Source organism: Ambystoma mexicanum, chromosome 2q (assembly GCF_040938575.1).
Source record: "Ambystoma mexicanum isolate Mex_15411 chromosome 2q, UKY_AmexF1_1, whole genome shotgun sequence".
Classification (NCBI taxonomy): Eukaryota; Metazoa; Chordata; class Amphibia; order Caudata; family Ambystomatidae; genus Ambystoma; species Ambystoma mexicanum.
This window is the reverse complement of record NC_090924.1, coordinates 1,305,702,510-1,305,717,515: the sequence shown is the minus strand read 5'-3', so window position 1 is coordinate 1,305,717,515 and position 15,006 is coordinate 1,305,702,510.

Sequence of the window (15,006 nt, the reverse complement as noted above, 5' to 3'; positions counted from 1 at the left end):
CTGGTCAGGAAATAAAGCAACACATACTTTGAGGAGAACGGCAGTACTACTACACATTGGTAGGGATGGGTGAAATTGTTAATATTCTGTTCCGCCTACCGCAGAGGCAAAATCTGTAAGATTTTGATCCTTTTTGCAGAAATTCACTGATCCGCCACCACTGCATATTGAAAAGAGATGCGCAAAGTTTATTGTGCCATCTTGTTTCCGAAACGAGCCACGCAACATTTCCTGTGCCGCTGTGTGAATCTAGCAGGAATCGAAAAGACTGGAAACAAAGTTTCTCATGCCGCTGCGCGAACCTAGCACAAATCAAAAAGAGTTGAACAAAGTTTCTCATGCCTCTGCACAAAGCAAGTACGAATCGAACAAAAAGGTGCATGAAGTACCTGGTTCCGCTGCGCAAACCTAGCGCAAATCGAATAGCAGTGGCATGAAGTTTCTCGTGTCGCTGTGCAAACCTATCACGAATTGAACAAAAAAGCTGCAAAAAGTTTCTCCTGCAACTGCGCGAAACTAGCATGGATCGTGGAAAAGCACACAACGTTTCATGTGCCGCTCCATATAACTGCCACGGATCGAAAAAAAGACCTACCCAAATTTTCTTGTGCCCCTTTATGAAACTAGTACAGATCAAAAAAAGACCTGCATGAAGTTTCTCATGCGGCAAACCCAGCAGGATCGATTAAAGACCTGCACAAAGTTTCTCGTGTCGCTGCGTGAAGCGATCATGAATTGAAAACCTGCTCAAAGCTGCACGAAACTAGAACGGATACAAAAAAAAAACTGTCCCAAGTTTCTTTTTGCACAACATGAAACTAAGATGGGAACAAAACACATGCACAGCCTGAAACCACACGAAACTGGGTGAAATTTCAGTGGCGGCGGAAAAGTTAAATGTTAAATGTTAAAGGTATTGGTACTGCGCACCGTCACCAACGGAATTGGTCCCCAGGCGCTCTGGCGGATCTGTAAACGATAAGGTGGGATGGGTTAGTAAGGTGTAGAGGGAGTAGGATAGTGAATGGAGTGGTGTTCTGTTGGCAGCTTCAACTCGGTATACACCGGGTGCTGAGCTTTGGTGCGGGTATTGGATCGGTGTCAGTCCGCGTGTGCTGTTGTTCCGGCTTATGTGTTGTTGCAGTGTTGTGAAGTGCGTGCGGCTTGAGGTGCGAGAGATGGTTGTGTGAGTTTTTGAGTGAGATAAGTATGCAGAGTTTGAGGTTATATTGGTTATTGGGTTACCTGACCTTTAGCATGCTGACATTCACAGTTTTGTCTAAGTGTGGCACTTGTTGGTCTTCATAATCCTATCTAGAAGCGGCGCAGCCCAATGTTCAGAATTCTATCTAGGTGTGGGCATGCTAACATTCACAATCTTATCTAGAAGCGGCGCAGGCTGGTGTTCACAGTTCTAAGTGTGGCACATGCTAACATTCAAGTTTCATCTGGGCGCGGGCATGCTATTCTTCAGTCAAAATCCTATCTAGATGCGACGCAGCCTAATGTTCACAATTCTATCTAAGTGCGGGCATGCTAACATTCACAATTCCAAAAGTAATGCTGATTTCACAGATTGGACAGAAACGGAATTCCAGAGCATATTCTGCACAAGTCCCTTTGAGAGTGAACATTTCACCCACCCCTACACATTGGCCCTCATTATGAGCATTTTTGAATGAAAATACTGCATAGGGTAAATAAGTTTACCCCATGTGGTTTTACTGGAAATCTGTACATTGTAATTTTTCCATCGTTGTTGACAGATGTAGATTTCCAGAAATGCTGCAAGCATTTAATCCCCCTTCCATTATTAGGAAGGAAACAGACTGTATAGATCATCAGCTGATGCTGATGATCACTATACTGTATCATATTTTGAAATTCACCATTCTGGGTATTTTGTGCATTTCATGCAAAAGTTGTTGATAAACTGATCAGTAGAAATACCCACGTTGTCACTCCCTTTGTTTGTCCCCAAAAGTAGAGGGAAAATAAAGTGTTAAACACTTTAAAAAAGTTTACCTCCACCTCTTGAGTAGCGATTAAAAGTTGTGATAAAAGAGGAGTTTCTTTCTGGACAAAGTTTTCCAGTTCATTGCACTCAAAATGTGCATAATTGTAATCTGCATAGTTCTCAATAATAGTATATTGCCAAAAAAATTGTACCTTATAGAGAGCTAATTATGACGGGTGGTATACCACCTATGGTAATTATGCATTAAGCATTTTCCATCTTGCGCTTGCAGTTGAGTGTGGCTTGGTGTTTGTCCCTCCTGGGACCTGATTGTTAAATCTTGTGGGTCATCTGGTGCCCTAGCCTGACCTTCTTCCCTCTTCCCTGCTCCGTGCTTCCCTCCTCCAACTTCCCAGCCCGCCCCTCCATCTGATTGGTCAGTTTTCCTCCTGTTTCCGGGCTCCTGTGCCGGCACTGCACCCTGCATGCTTTTCCCATCTTGCGCTTGCAGGTGAGTGTGGCTTGGTGTTTGTCCCTCCTGGGACTTGATTGCTAAATCTTACGGGTCATCTGGTGCCCCACCCCGACCTTCTTCCCACTTCCCTACTCACGTTTGTTCCGTGCTTCCCTCCTCCCACCACCCAGCCCGCCCTTCCTTCTGATCGTTCAGGTTGTTCCTCTTAACTGACCCTCCAAGGGCAGCCCTCTGCCCATGCAGCCCCTGTGACTAAGGGCCCCTAGTCAAAGGGCCGCTCCCACTGAGACGGCTCCATCTAGTGTCTGCTGGTGTCAGCAGGGGAAGCCAGGGGCCAGCTGTCAACCAGCAGCTACTAATTCAGGTAATAACTGGCCACATACCAGACTCTCAGACTTAGGTGTGTTTTTTCCCCGGTATTTAAAATTGCACTGTGAAAGTATTTAAAATTGCACTGTGAAAGTGCTTAAAATTGCACTAAGTATTTTATAATTGCATTGTGAAACCTAGGCCTTTTCCCTACTTATAGGACTCTCAGACTTAGGTGTGTTTCTTTAACCCGGTATTTAAAACTGCACTGTGAAAATATTTAAAATTGCACTGTGAAAGTATTTAAAATTGCATTGTGAAACCTAGGTCTTTTCCCCACTTATAGGACTCTCAGACTTAGGGGCGTTTTTTCCCCAGCATTTAAAATTGCACTGTGAAAGTATTTAAAATTGCATTGTGAAACCTAGGCCTTCTCCCCACTATGCAGGACTCTCAAAGTAGGTGTTTTTTCCACAGGTTAACTGCATTGAAAATAATGCTGTCCTATGGTTTTGCCTCCCAGTAAAGCTTTAATCTAGCAACCATTTACCTTTATCTAAGCTCCTGTTGTCTTGTCCCATTGTCTACTTGTCTCGTCTCTCTGTTTTGTCTGCTTGCGCCCCACCCTGTGTCCTGCCCTAGTGTTCTCCCCGCCTCCTCTCCACACTCCTTCCCTCTCCCTTACTCTTCTCTCCTCTCCCTACCTACTCAATGGTGCTCTCTGTCTCCCCTATCTTTTCTAACTGCTTCTCTATTGACTATCATGCTCCCCTCACTACATCTGGTAGGAAGAAGTTTAAAAAGGACATCCTGGTCTCCAACCCAGGCCTCCCTATCACAGACACCTATACCTGTCCCATGCGTTGGAGGGTTTGGTAGAGGATCTGTAGAAGGGTGGGCTTGAAATAGTCCATGAGAGAGATGCATAATGTACTGGGTGAGTTGTGCTAGGGATGGATGGTGGTTTTGAGAGTGGCAAGGATTTTGAAAGGTTTCTGTGTGTTACTGGGGAAGCTTTGCAGCTTTTGAAGTTAGCGGGTGGATTTGCCGTGGATATAGCCATCTTTTCTTTGGATTGGCAGTGTTTGAGGGATTTCCTGGTGCAGGGGCATGTGTTCATTTACCAGACTATTTCTAGACATCTGCATTCCTGTCTGCAAGTAAGAAGGGAGTCATTGAATCAGGGCTTGTTCTGATGGTTGTAGGGTTTCTGTTTTTTCATGTGAGGTTATTGAGTTTAGTGCTTGGGTAATGGTGGGGTTGTTTTTGAGGATAAAAGTGTGGTTGGTGTGAGGGGAGTGGGTTGATGGTATGAGTGTTGTCATAACTGTGTTATGAAATGCGTTTGATTTGCCAGACTTGGGGTTGGTTGGGATGTGCAGCAGGTGAGGAATGTTGTATGGATGAGTGAGTGTGAAGGGGTTGGCAAAAAGGTCTGACAACAAAACACACTTGATTTTGTAGGTGATGTGTTGGGTGAGGTATTTGAACGAGAGTGGGTGGGAAAGCTACATATGGGGTTGTTGTCATGATGGGGTCTAAGTCCACCACGAAGCTGTGGTTTGTAATACTGTTGGACTGTTCAGAGTGCAAGTTGGGATTCTTCGGTGGGGGTGTAAAATGAGTTAGATTAACATGGCTGATCATGTTTTAATATGATGATTTGATGTCTCAGGGGGAGTTACAAAGAGATAGCATGGAGGAGACACCTTTCATTACAAACATGAGATCTCTGCAGAGGTATACTCAATAGTGAACTCAGATGTTACCTTACTAGTTTTGACACCACATGCACTGTAAGTCTCCAGCTTTGTTTTTTGTTTGACATTACAAATGTTTGAAGTTTTAACTTCTCTGAAATCTCATTCCTTAAGGTTCGCTTGTCAGCCTTCCATCCTTAAGGAGTGTTAAACTAAATGTCGTTATAGAGGCTAAATGTCATTATAGAGGTTAAATGTCATTATAGAGGTTAATAACATATGTTAGTAATGGCCTCAAGGAAGGTCAGTTGAAATTTGCTTCACAAATTCTCGTTCACTATAAAGTACTGCATAAAAGGCTGTTAAACAGAAGCCATGGAGAACTGCACACTTTTCTCCTAGGGTAGGCTAGTGAGATAGCTCAGCAGTTACAGATTCCGACCCCAGTAACCTAGCTCTGCATGATAATGTGCCTGCTCCAGAGCTATGTCTAGCCTAGCTCTGCATGTTAAGTAGCCCCCTGCAAAGACTGTTATGTGTAGCCTGCTGGTTAGAGGTTTCACCCGTAGTAAGATATCTCAGCTGTTTAATGTGTCTGTGGCAGAAAAGTGGCACACTGGGGGCCCTGGAATCTTAATCCAGCCCTGCTCTGGTCATGCCCACTTTGAGAGAGAGCATCATAGGACAGAAACACGCAGCACTGGCTCTTTAAAAGCTACTAAGGAATCATCGGGTGCCCAAAATATCATGATACTAAAGCACAACCACCGCTGTCTCACAGTGGGCATCAGTCCTTAATTGCAGTGCCTAAAAATTCGGCTATTAGGGTCCTCTTAAAACAGCCCAGCTCAGGACAGGGAAAGAGCAGGATCCCTTTATGGGATGCAGCCATCAGAGAATACAGAGTCAATTAGCAAATCATTGTAGGAACTCTTGAGATCCTTTTCATTTGTCAAGTCTACACAGATGTCAGGAATACGTTGAAAGTTCCAACACAGCTTGCTGACCAGGGTCGTGTATGCACCCTGAGCAGTAACAACTCAAAGGGCCTCAAGCATGCTGGTAACAGTGTTCACAGCTAAACATCAATCACTGTGGTGGAATCATACAAAAATGGTGACCTGGGAATTGCGACGGCCGAAAATGGCGACTTTTTTTTCCCCCCTTACGCCACAAATATGTCTGGGGGGTTTAGAGTATAATATTAATATGGGGCGCTTTTATATATGTGGTGTAAAAGAGAGAGAGAGAGAGAGAGAGAGAGAGAGAGAGAGAGAGAGAGTGAAACAGTGGCAAAGTGAGAAAGCGAAAGGGGACCTGTCTGCAAGAGGCCAGTTGACAGAGCATGAGGAGGGCAGCGGGAATTTTTGCCTTGTAATGGGCTTTTGCTGTGTTGATAGGACCTCTAATATTTTGTGATGACTGTCGTGCTTCTACCACAGCTTGCTTTTTCTTTTTTTTAATATGTAGTTTCAACTTTGTCTTTGCCACTCATCAAATTCACCATCAAGGTGCTGTGACTGGTCTGGTACCCACACTGACAACCTCAATATCTATGTTCCAATACACAATATGCATACTAATTAACCCACCAACAGAAGACGTTTGAACACCTCTCCAAATAGACATCAAACGTCAGAGCGCTAAAGACTAAGCCTCTGCAAAATGCCTCCATGTGCTAGACACAGAACAACTAGAAACTGACTTGCTCGGGGTACTTATGGTTTACATACATCAACACAACAGCAACTCTATCTTTAATTTCCCCACTATCTTACCATAGCCTGACCCACTCCCCCTTTCATATCTGCCAGCATGCCTGGAGACCATTCATGTGGCTGTGGATGGTGGTATAAACCCCAACAACATAACATAACTGAAGATTCTGGACAAAGCGGCTTACCAGCAAGTCCAAAAATTCCTCGAAGAGCACCGCCTTCTGGGCCTTCGGCAGTCTGGTTTCAGACATCAACATGGGACTGAAACGGCTCTTCTTGACCTAAAAATCAAATGGCCGACATTAACGACGCCGGCAAACAAGCGCTCCTGCTCCTCCTTGATCTATCGGCGACATTCGACCTTGTTGACCACAACACTCCATGCCGCCATCTCTCTTTAGCAGCTAACTTCTCCCCAAAAGCATGCACATGGATCACCTCCTTCCTATCGGAAAGGGCCATGAAAGTTTTCTCGGACTCAGCATGCGCCTCTCCCAGCCACATCAACTGTGGGGTGCCCTAGGGCTCCTGCATAGCGCCCACCCTTTGCAACCTGTTCACCCGGCCTCTCTTCAATCTCCTCGATGCCATGGGCATCTCATACACCAACTATGCGGATAACACCCAAGTGCTCATCCCGCTCACAGGTGACTATGAGTTGGACAAGAACACCCTCAATTCCATCTACGCCACCATCCAAGCCTGGATGGCAGACAATTGGCTATGTCTTAACAGCGAGAAGACCGAGCTTCTACTCATCGGATCCCCAACAATTCTAGGCAACCTCGACAAGCAATACTCATCCTTTACCATCGACAACATACCGATTGCGGTATCCCATACAGTCAAGAATCTAGGAGTCTACCTTGACTCCAACCTCACCATGGACAGGCAGGTTAACGCCATTGCTTCCTCATCTGCATACTACTCCAAACTCATCTACTCAGCAAGACCCTTCATCTCCTCCCAAAATAGCTTCACTATTGATAGGGCCATGATAGGATCCAGGTTGGACTACTGCAACGCGCTCTTTGGTGGAACCACCGGCAAAAACATTGCTAAGATCCAAATTGCCCAGAACAACGCCCTCAGGGCCGCCACAGGTTTCTCCAGGAAAGACCACATCTCGGATCTCAGAAGGCAGGTCCACTGACTACCCATTAGGCAGAGGATCACCTTTAAAATACTCTCCCTCACCCATAAATGCCTCCACGACCTTGCTCCCCCTTACCTTGCCCAGAGGATCTCACGACCCACCTCTGCCAGGCCCGCTCGATCTGCCTACACTAACCTGATTTCTACACCCAAGCCCTGCAGAGTACGGGCAGGTGGCTCTAGCTTCCCAGCTCTAGCAGCTTCACACTGGAACGCCCTACCCACGCACCTCAGGGGGATTGACTCTCACCTAGCCTTCCGCAAAAAAACAGGCTGTTTGTCTAAACCCTCCTGCCATGATCGCTTCCTGCCATGATCGCTTCAGGCATACGAATGTCATATGTAACCACTTTCCGCTTTCTATTTCTGTAACTAAGTAGCTATGTTTTCTATGTCTACACAATCTTGCTTGCATACACCTTCATGTAACAGCGCCTCGATGTCTATGGGCTGCAGTGCGCTCTACAAATGTAAAAAATAAAAATAAAGAACACTTATTTGTCATCATTGAGTTCTACGACTAAGTAATTGTATTTGTTTATACATTGATTACAATATGAAACGCTATGAAACTGACAAGGTCCTCGTTATTTGGTATGATATGATATGATATGATCGTTTATTTATATAGCGCCTATTCACAATGTGTTTCAAAGCGCTTCAAGGCAAGGGAGAGAACAAGGGAAAATACAACCACATTCTTACAGGCCATGAACAGTAAGTATGTGAAATTAACTATCGTACTCGGCCTGACGACATTTCAGTGCAAGAGCTAAGACATAGATAAGGAAGGGAGGGGAAGAGTGGGAAGGAAATGGAAACAGACAGGCGACTACCGTGCTAGGCCTGACAACATTTCTGGTAGAGCCGGAGAAAAACAAAAGGTGAGGGAGAGGGGTGCAGAAAGGGAGGGGAGGAACAAAACAAGTGACTATCATACTAGGTCTGACGACATTTCAGATAGTGCTGGAGGGGTGGTGGAGACGAAAAAAACAGTAATGGAAGGGTGGAGGAAACAGACGAGGTTGCTATCATATTAGGTCCAGGGACAATTCTTATAGAGTAAGTGCATAGAAGAAAGTAAGGGGAGGAGACACGAAAAGGGAGAAGGGAAAGGAGGAAAGAACAGAGAGTAAGCAGTCAAAAAGAGTGGAGAAGCAAGTGGAGAGCGAATACAATTGCAGAAGTCAGTAGTAACACATCTGCATCATCATCTCCCTCTGTTGTATGTGAGGGTAAGTCAGTGGCAATACATTCTAGACCCCCAGAGAAAACACAACACATGTGTCAGCAGTATGCATGGTAGTAGCAGAAGGGATGAGCCCAGATGGGTAATTTGTGATTGAGAAAATCCCAATAGGCATGTACATAGATCTAGGACTAACAGTGACACAATGCATGAAAATATCACTGGGAAGGTCAAGATGTTTGGTAGGGCAATGCATACTGCTGATACATGTGTTGCGTTTTCTCTGGGGGTCAAGAATGTATTGCCACTGACTTACCCTCACATACAACAGAGGGAGATGATGATGCAGATGTCCCATATGCTGCATGTTGACATAGAACCCGCCAACCGCACATGCACCCTTCAGTCCTAATCGGAAGTGTCAGGGAGAATCTTCCCCGACGTAAGAGATGCCACTGTTCTTTGCACCTAAGTGGCAGATGCCATTACAGTTGCCATGAAAGCTGCCCTGAACACGAACACTCCACCTGAGCGTGGTGAATACACTGAAATGTGACACTTAAAAGGCTTCTCCCTAAAGGGTAACACAATTGCTAGGTTTGACCTAATAAAGTAGTTGAAAGTCTGATAGTGTGGGCCTTTATAGTTATCATAATGCTCAGAGCAATGCACTTGACTTGACCTGACCTCCACTGAGATCATGAGGGCTTTAACAGGAATGTTTGGAATGATTGACTCTGCATCAGAGCTCCTGCTAAGATTCAATGCAACCAGTCTTGATTGTAGAGGAGCAGCTGAATGCCTTTACAGGGAGTCCCGCCCCTATTTTGCCTATATGTTGGAAACCGGAAATTGCGACATGTGCAACCCCAGTAATGATACCTATACCACAGAGAGTCTTTGATATGATGTATCCACTAAGAAAGCCCGACATGAAGGAAAGACTGATGGTCTTCAAAGGGAAGCACCTGAAGAAGTGTGAAGACGTGAAAAGATGTAGCTGGTGGCGTCACGAGAAATGAGTGTGACGCACTGAAAGGATGACCAAAGAAGAGAATGTATAGACGATATAGTATCTGATGGCGAAGTAAAGAATCGAGAAGACCTTTATGTGCGGAATGAAGATTGCACGTGTGAGGAGTACTGCAGAAACCAAGCCGTTTCATAACTGTACAGATGCTGCAACGCAAGTAGATTAAGTATTCTAAAGGCTGGCTATACTTAGTATATAGATTGCCGGCGGTGCCACCAACATATATGTATATAGAATTCTGGACATTCAATGATACAACTTTAGTAAGTGAGTCTCCATGAAGGAAGACGGATGAAAAGCTATGCGCATGTCACAGCAGAGAATAGACCAGAGGCTTGTCATCTGGCTTGATGACAAGGACTGGAAGCAGCCAATAAATGGTTATCAGCTGCGAAGAACAATAAACGTCACCCCTTGATAAGTTGAAAAGCGAGAACACCATGAGTGTCAAGTTTCTTATTAAAGACAATTTAAGGCCATAATACAGGCCAATCCACAGCCTCTGATCACGTGAGCTGAGGATGAAAATAGATGAAGAGCATAGTGCACCAGATTGAAGATAGCAAGTGCTCACACTCCCTTATATTCCCAGAGATGAGAGGCTACTACAAGGCCGAGTTCAAAGACAATGTGAATGACAGACAGCATGAATGATGAGCGATGATGGGCTAATTGGGTGGGAAGAGATGGTCAAGTTCACCCACCAGCAAATGAGGTACCAGCTTACGTGTTGCTAGAGAATCGAATGTTCTTGAAGGGTACAAGTGTCGTTCCCTTCCAGCCCATTCCCTTTCCCTTTTCCCTCCCCCCCTAATCTCCTCCCCCTCCCCTTGCTTTGCAGCCTCGGTCACTTTAGGGCCCCTGAGTACTCCGCCTCCCACGAGCAGCTTATTTCTCTGCTCCCTGCCCTTTTTTACTGACCTTTAGCCTTCAGGACAGCATAGGTCACTTTTTACATGGGCTCCATTTTTCCCTCTGAGCGCCAGTACCTGTATACATCTGGCACTTTTTATTGCAGCGCCTAGACGTTAATGCTGGGTTGGTCCTTTATCTTTCGTATGGGGGGCCATCTCTCTTCCCCCCGGTTTGGGTTCCCAATCCATCTGGACTCCCAGGCTTCACCTAACTGTTTTTTCGAGCTATGCTCGTTAGGCAGCTTGAATCCGGTCCATTTCCCCTTGGCTGTGACCTGCGCACGCGCGCGGGAGCAGTGCACTATGGTGGACCCGCACCACGCATGTGCGTGGGAGCAGCGCACTGGTGCACACTTTCCACTACGCATGCGCGGGGATGCACATTTATTTATTTATTTTTTTTTTTTTTTGATGGTGCAAAGGTTTTTTATTAAGAGCACTTTAAAATTGCCCTCACAATGCTCTTGAGCCTGCCAGTAAGTTTGACTGATTAAATATATATATATATATATGTATATATATATATATATATATATATATTTAATTTATTTGGTTTACAAAGAAACCTTTTGCATCAAATGAAAAGGTTACATCAACTCAGCCAATAACAATAAAAACAACAATTTCGAAAATCACTGTTAATTCTGTAACATTCTGAGAAAACAAAAGTGATAAAAACAGAATAAAATCAGAATACATAATTTTAAAATGTTCATATAAAACTATAAATTAATGTATAATTTACAAAATCCGCACAGGGCTAATAATCCATGATTCATGATTTTAACTATATCAATTTAAATATGATAGGCCGCCACAGTGAGAATAATAATCTTTGCCAAAACAATAATAATCAAAACTGTTCAGATTGAATATGATCAGGATTGCTAACATATTTTGCATAACCTTTTTTTTTTTTTTTTTTTTTTTTTTTTTAAATATCTTTATTGTTTCCCGAAAGGGAGAAGGGGAAATGGGGGAAGGGAAGGGGAAGGGAAGTTACAACGTACAAACACATAACATAACATAACATAACTGGCATGTTGGCATTTCTGTAGATATCTCTGGTCGGGTCCGTTTCCTTGGCGCTTCTTGGCGACCTTGTTATCCATGTCGCCGGCTGTCTATGTGGGCAGGTTCTACCCTCCCATCTGTGCTGTCCATTCGGTTGGGTGCCCCTGTGTCCTTGTCTTATATCTCTCCTTGTCTTCACGCCTCCTCTAGGCCATCATCTCCCTCACCCTCCTCCTCTTGGCCAAATAAGTCCTGAACCAGGGAGTTCCATGCTGCTATTTTCTCTGCCGTTTCTCCTTCGCCTCTTTGCACTGCTCTTATCCACACTGCGGTTTCCGCCAGGGTCCATTTACGGAGGTCCGACCACCATGACTCGACGGTCGGGCCATCTTTCGTTTTCCAGGCCATAGCTATCCTTCTTTTAGCTAGTATACATATCAGGTCTTTCATCTTTGCTAGGTGTGTTCCTTGTCTCCCCCCTCTCGGGAAGAGGCCCAGCAAGTACTTCTCTGGGTGCTCCACCTGTATCTGGAATCCGCTGTCTGTTATTCTGGCTCTGATGCCCTCCCAAAAGATTTGTATGGTTGGGCAGGTCCAGAACATGTGGAGCATGTCTGCTTCCTCCGCCGAGCAGCGGGGGCACTTGTTCTGGTTTCCCCCATACATTTTGTTCATCCTCACTGGTGTGAGGTACGCCCTGTGTGTCACGTACAGTTGTGCCTGCTTGAATCTCGCGTTCCTGGACACTTTCTTGGGATATTGTAACACTCTGCTCCATTCTTGGTCGCTAAAGGGTCTGCTAAATTCTCTTTCCCAGCTCAGTCTTATGTGAAGTTCTTCCTTATTAGTGGCTTTTAGCATCTGGTCGTATAGTCTGGATGTTGTGTGCGTTCCCTCCGATATGTCGTACCACGTGTCCAGCTCCGTTGTGGCGCCCTCCTGGTCCTCCCACTCCGGCCATCTTTTCTTGATTTTAAGGATCATTCTGTTATATAGGATGAATTGTCCTTCATGTATGTCGTATTCCCCCACCATTTCTTGGAAGTCCGCCCACCTCCCGTCTTTCCTCAGGTCCCCTATTTGTGCCACACCTTTGCCTTCCCACTCGGTTCGGTAGATTGCTAATGTGTTCATGTCCGTGCCCACCAGTCCCGCAAGGGGGATCTGTGCCGATTGGGGGTCCTGTGTCCCCTGTAACTTCCACGCTCTGTTCCATAACCCCACCGCGAGGCCAAGCAGGCGTGGTAAGGTCTTAAGTAGGGGGTTGTCCAGCCATGGTATTTCTCTCAGATAGTATTTTTTTAGTGTTGGTTGGAGGATGATTGTATCAATCGTCTCCTCCTCTCCTAGCCACTTGACTGCGAACTGGAGCTGCCCTGCTAAGTAGTACTTTTCAAAGTCCGGGAGTCTGATGCCCCCTTCTTCATAGTCTCTCTGTAAGGTCTTTAGCGCAATTCTGTTTCTTCCCCCCGCCCAGAGGAAGCTTCTTGCTATCGAGTCTAGCCTGGTGAAGAAGGTCTTGGGGATTCTGTGTGGGATATTCGTAAGGTAGTACAATAAGCGTGGTAGTACCACCATTTTCAGGAGTGCCGCTCTACCCATCATTCCCAGTGGCAGTGTTCCCCAGAATTTCATGGACCTCTGTGTCCCTTCCAGGGCTGCTTGCGTGTTGTGTTGATGAGAGTCTACCGTGTCATGATATATCTCTATCCCTAGGTATCGGAAGGAGCGTGGCGCCCAGGTCAGGCCCAAGTCTGGCAGCTCTGTTGGGGGAACCCGCTGCAGGCCAGCGAGGGGAAAGATCAGGGATTTTTCTTTGTTGATTGCTATGCCGGAGAGTCTGGTGTATGCCCCAATCACTTCCAGCAGGCGGGGCAGGTTAGCGCGCGGGTTTCCCACAAAAAGCAGCATGTCGTCTGCGTATAACGAGATTTGGTGTAGTACTCCGTCTATGTCTATCCCTGTGCCCCCATATTCCTCCCTAAGGAAGACCGCCAGGGGTTCAAGGGCCAGGATATACAACATTGGTGACAGTGGGCATCCCTGTTTGGTCCCCCTGTGTATTCTCCATTCTCCCGAAATGATACGCCCAGTCCTCACCCTTGCCCTAGGGTCTCTGTACAGTAGCCTTATCCATCTAAGAAACCCCTCTCCAATACCAAAATGAGCGAGAACCCTCAGTAGCCACCCCCAATTCACCGAATCAAATGCCTTGACGGCGTCCAGGGAGACTATCGCGCTCTCCCCTTGTTTCTGGTTTGTCCTATCTATCACATGGTGTAATCTACGGAGGTTCCATGACGTGTTCCTCCCTGGGACATAACCGGTCTGATCAGAGTGTATTAGGACAGGGATCACTTGCTTCAGGCGGTTGGCCAGGACGGTAGTGAGTATCTTGACGTCCTGGTTGATAAGGGAAATCGGCCTATATGAGGCGCATTTCGTGGGCGGTTTACCTGGTTTGAGGATCGGTACTATTATTGATTCCGACATACTAATCGGTAACTGTCCGCTTTCGTATGCATCTTGATATGTTCCTAATAGTTTCGGGGTGATGGTACCTTTGTATGTTTTATAAAACTCTCCTGGGAGTCCGTCTGGGCCTGGGGATTTGCCGGTGGGGAGTTCTGCAATTACGCTCTCTATCTCCTCCTCCGTGATTGGGGCCTCGAGTATTTGCGCTTGTTCCTCTGCTAACTTTGGCAGTCTTATTTCCGCCAGCGCTTCTGTGATATCCTCTGGGCCAGTTTCTGGGTTGGAAGCATATAATTGTTCGTAAAAGCGGGCGAATGATTGATTGATACATTGCTGGTCCCTGACCTCTATCCCTGTCTCGTCTTTTATGACTATTATGGGGTCCTTTTTGGTCTCTTGCTTGGTGAGCCATGCTAGGAGCCTACCGGGCTTATCCCCTTCTGCATGCAATCGTTGTAGGTATTTCGCATAGTTCAACTTTCCTAGTTTTTCCCACAATCCTATACATCTCATTCTCAACTCCATCAGTTCCCTCGGCTCCTCCCCCGCTGTCTCCGCTCTTTGCTCTTCTATTTCTATTTGCCTCTCCAATTTGTTGAGTTCTTCTATGGCTGCGCCTTTCAGTCCCCCCATCCTGCCAATAGCCGCTCCCCTTATCACCACTTTGAACGCGTCCCATAGTGTCGCGCTGCTTCCTACGCTTCCCTCGTTAATTTCGAAGTAGTCTTCGATCACCTCCCTGAGGTGTCCCTCAAACTCTCCCTCCCCCAACGCCTCTGCCCGGAGCCTCCATGTTGGTATCGGGGCTCTCCGGTGTGTGTGTGCCCATGTTGCTAGCACCGGGGCATGGTCCGAGAGTGTTCGGGCTTTGATGTCAATCGTTGTGAATTCCTGCAGTGTCTCAGTGCCTGTGAATATGTAGTCTATCCGTGTGAATATTCCGTGGGGTGCGCTGTAATGTGTGTACCCCCTTTTCCCTCCATGTACCTGTCTCCAGACGTCCTCCAGTGCCAGGCGGTCGAGGGCTCTGTGCAGCTCCCTGGCAGGGGGTGCTGGTTTCTTGTACT